The sequence below is a fragment of the Triticum dicoccoides genome, chromosome 5A, assembly GCF_002162155.2.
Source record: "Triticum dicoccoides isolate Atlit2015 ecotype Zavitan chromosome 5A, WEW_v2.0, whole genome shotgun sequence".
NCBI classification, from domain to species: Eukaryota; Viridiplantae; Streptophyta; class Magnoliopsida; order Poales; family Poaceae; genus Triticum; species Triticum dicoccoides.
In genome coordinates this window covers 298,641,520-298,646,293 of record NC_041388.1, presented here as the reverse complement: position 1 = coordinate 298,646,293, position 4,774 = coordinate 298,641,520, and positions in this window count along the sequence as shown.

The window sequence follows — 4,774 nt, the reverse complement described above, 5'->3', positions numbered from 1 at the left end:
ACCCATCGCCGAACTTCACTGTGCCCTTGACCGACTCGTCCAGCGTGGCGAACAGGTCCTTGTCGTCGGTCATGTGGTTGCTCGCGCCGGTGTCGAAGTACCACACCCCGGCGCCCGCGTCCACCGGCATGACGCGCTCCTCGTTGAGGTTCACCGCCTCAATCGCGCCAGGACTTTCTCCGCGGCTGCCGCTCAGCGCCAGTGCCGCGCCTGTTGGGGCGGCATCGCGCCCGCTGTTCTCCTCCGGCGCCGCGTCGTGCACGACCTCATCGCACACCTGAGCCAGCAAGATTGTTGGCTGGTCATCTTCTCCGTGGGCGAGGTGGGCCTCCTCGCCGCCTTCACGCCGCTCCTGGCGCGGCCTGTAGCACTCGCGGGCGAAGTGCCCCCAAATGCTACAGTTGTGGCACTTGCCGTTCTGTTTCGACGCCTTGTCACGCCCGCCGCCGTTGCGTCCGCCGCCACGGCCACGTCCGTCGTTCCCATCGGAGGAGCTACCGCCCTGCTCCTTGTCCTTCAGGTGGGCGTACCACTCCTCCTCGGTGAGGAGTAGGCGGCCACCCGAGCCGCCGTCATTGTTGTCCTCCTCCAGGCGATCCTCGACGACGCGCGGCCGGCCGGTGAGCTCATCCACCGACATGGTCATGGCGTCGAGCATGGTCTCGATGGCGATGGCCACCTGAGAGTACTTGGCAGGAACTACACGCAGGAACTTGCGAACAATTTTTACCTCTTCAAGCCGGGAGTGTGTCCCCGAGCAGGCGGAGAGAGCCGGCGAGCCCTGAGATGCGCATGGAGAACTCATCCACCATCTCGCCATCCCGGAATGAGATGGCCTCGAACTCCTTGCGGAGCTACTACGCGTTCGCCTCTCGGACGCGCTCAACGCCGACGAGCTGAATCTTGATGGTGTCCCACGCCGCCTTCGCCGTCTCCTTGGTGGCGAGCGACGCGTGCATCTCCTCCGGCGTGGAGCGCAGTATCGCCGCCAACGCACTGCGATCCTCGCGGACCGGGGCATCCCCCGTCTCAACCGCGTCCCAAAGCATCTTCGCCTGCGGGTTCACCATCATGACCACGGACCACTGGGCATAGTTGGTCCGCGTTAGCATGGGCCAGACGACGTCACTACCGCTGACCTCCCTGGTGCTCTCTCGGACAACCACAGCGCGCCCACCATGCCGCACAGGGCTCCGCCCCTGGCTCTGCGTGCGGGCGCGCTGATCCACCACCGGCGTCCCTGACGGCGCCTGCGCACCTCGTCCGCCGGCCATGGCCCTCAGCCCTTGATCGGAGGCTCTGATGCCACTTGTTGTAGCTGAACTAGGGGCTCGATGAACTCACACACACACACACACACACGAGAGAGGGAGAGGTTTTGCGCTGCATGCAACAACTGCAGCCTTTTCTGTTTCTCCGTTTATTTAACAGTTCAAACCAACTAACAGATTGATCCTAATCTTACGCCATGACCAAGCTAAGCGGACGCGCCATCCCACATCCCTTGACCACGCACAAGCCGTCGTGCTAACGACCTAGCTACTGCTTCCTCCCATTGGCTTTTGCTGAAAACAAAAACTAAACGACTAGTGCGACAGAATTACAGTAACTCCAACAAATATTACAGGGAAAAGTAATTGTTCTTTGACAAAAAACAATAAGTGTTAATAAGATAAATTTAGCTGGATATCACCAGATGTTTTGTGAACGACAGATGATCTGTACGTGGACACTGATTAGCCTCTATCTGATCTGAAGTGGCTTTTGCCTCACGTAGCCTTCTCTTAATTTTTTTCTCTTTCACACTATTTGCCTCGGGACTTGATTTTACTTTCACCTCGGGACTTGGAACCTTCTGAGTTGACACGGAGTTGCAGAAGTAATTTTGTTTGATAAATGATACCCTGCCGCTCGGAAGTGGCAGCAGTAGCCGTAAATCTTAAATCGCCCCGGCTCCTGTGTATAAACCGATTCAGCCTTGAACTATTGCTCAAAGGATAGGTCACACGGTGGCAGCCCGGCAGATGCATCTTGGCGGTTTGCTTGTGTACTACAAAAAACTATAGGTCAGCGGCGCCCCGGGCACGGGTGGTGGAACTGACTTGGCCAGGCCCTCGTGGCTGATTTGACTTATCCATGTCCGAATCGCAGTTGGTTTCGATGAGAGGTAGCAGCTGCAGCCCGATCCTGATGTACTTTGTCCTTAGCTCGATTGGAAACAGGAAAAAGTGTGACGCCCGATGGAACGCTTCAGGGCTCGATCCGTCGTGAGCTGGTGTATTACATAGTAGCCATCAAATCTAATTGTTGAATCGGCTCAGCCAGAGAATTGCAGGCGGCCATCACAAGGTCGACTGAGTCCTCCTCTTGTCGGTTTACCCCACGTACACCCACATCTCAAGTTGTTCCCAAAAAAGTCAGGATATCACGTGGAGTAGCAATTAATTCTTGTTCTCCGTGCTAGTCATGTAGTGGCATGATTTGGATGCTTTAGCACTGGATTATGTCCTTAAGTAATTCCTTAATCTCTGTTTGAATACTCCATGTGAGACAATTTCTGCGACGACTCCCCATGTGATGTCTTCACCGAGGTTATCCCGCGCCGGATTACCCTGTACGCTTCCGTGCTGGCGCTTTTTCATCTAACAAATTGCATGCTTCTTGAACCCTAAAAAGATCCCTCCAAGAACTCATCACCATCGTGCGCAACCCCACGGTGGGCGACAACTGTCGTGGATTTGTCACGACAGATGTCCTTAGTGCCAGGACTTAGTCGCAAGGCCAACGCATCTATGTGGTAGCTTGAGAGGGGTTGAGCACAACCGAGAGACGCAACACAAGGAAAGGATTTAGATAGCTTTGGGCCCCGGGAAACATCATCCGGAGTAACCCTACATGTTGTTTGTGGCTAGATCTCATTATGCTCATGAGAGAGTCACCGTATAAGCCGGCTCCCCCTTTGTTTCTAGCCCTAGAGATTATTTTTCTGTCCCTCTTTGGGGAGCCCTGCCCCTCCTTATATATGTTGAAGGGGCGGGTTACATGTGCAGTCCTAGTAGGACTAGGACTAGTCTATCCTTTCTCACAAGTTGAATACAAGTCCGGGTCTTGCTTCCTCGTAAAGGAAATATTCGCCATCCCTTTCCTCTTAAGCCGGCCCACCAGAGTATAAGTCGGCCCGCTGAGCCTTGGGCCTTGTCGTCCGTTTGATCCGCCCGCCGGGTCTCCAGTGAGTCATAAGGTCCCGGCGGGTTACATGTAAACCGCCATGTCCGGGCGGATCGCCAGTGAGTCGCCAAGCTCCAGCCAGGTCTCTGGTGAGTCACCAAGTCCGGCCGGGTCATACCGCGGGGTATATCCCCGACAGAACCCATTGAGTAACTGACATGCGGGGCCTAGCAAGCATGGGGTCTGCTAGTAAGTGACCGAAAGGGAGGGTAAGGCAGGGATACCTATGTCAGAGGATCCACTTCCACTACTACTCCCTCCTTCCATCTATAGGGCCTAATGCTTTTTTTGAGGCTAACTTTGACCAAGTGTTAGAGTAATAATATATGACATGCAACTTACACAAAGCATACAATCAAACTCGTATGTTGAAGGAGCTTCCAATGATATAATTTTCACATTATACATCTTATGTACTATTAATATTGTCAATAGTCAAAGGCGGTTTTGAAAAACGCAATAGAGCATGGTTAATAATATAGCCAGCTGATGGCTAAGGAACCGCCATGTCATCTATAGCCATCATCTATATGCACTCATACAATAGTGTGGGCTATAAGGTTGGCTATTTCCCGCAAAAAATATAATGTTGGCTATTGTATTAGTACTTTTTCCATCTCCTCTCTATATCTTTCTTCATATTTATTGTATTTACCTTGGAATGCGTATATAGCTAGGCTCTTGCATGAGAGCTCACTCCCCTTACTTTATCACATCTCTCTCCTCCACATAGGCAAAAGTTCCATGTAAGTTGGCTCTTACAATGGCTATTAGGTATATGATTGGAAGAGAGTTGCATGCATACTATTTTTTCTTGATCTACGTGTTATAGCCGGGCTGTAGAATTAGAGCGTGCTTCACTCTCTCTCCTCTCTTCTCACTCCTCCAAGTAGGATCTTAATGACATGACAAGTCTTATAGCCTGCTGACTAGGCCTTATTAGACTTGCTCTTAGGCTCTATATAAATGGAAGGAGGGAGTACTATGAGCACTCCATACGTACTCTACTACAGATGTTGTCAGTACTCCACTAGTACTATTGGACAGGGATCTTAAAAAAGTTACTATTGGACTGGCTATACGTGGTGAAATCCTAGTAGGAAGAGCATGCGCGAGAACAAGCACATTCACGTGGTTGAAAACAAGAAACCATCTCTGTTTGAATACAAATCTAGAAGTACGTACGAATCTAACAATATTGATTGGGCGTTGTTGAATGTTGATACTTTTTTCTATAAGTTTGATCAAAGTAGAGATACTTTGACTACACATAAAACTTATATGTAAACTAGAAAGGATCGGAGGGAGTATATTGTACGTTCAAAAGCGAAACGAACATTGAATACCCTTTATATATGATTTGCGGATGCTATGATCGCCGGTTCAAAATTTTGAATCCGCCTTAGGTTTCACACATGCACCCGCTCGTCTTCTCTCGATTTTATCTCGGGGTCCGAAGATCGATTGAAAGAGGACTAGGGTGGGTAAAATACGTTCGTTTTGCTTATGAACGTACAACATACTCCCTCTGATCCCCAGAGCCCCC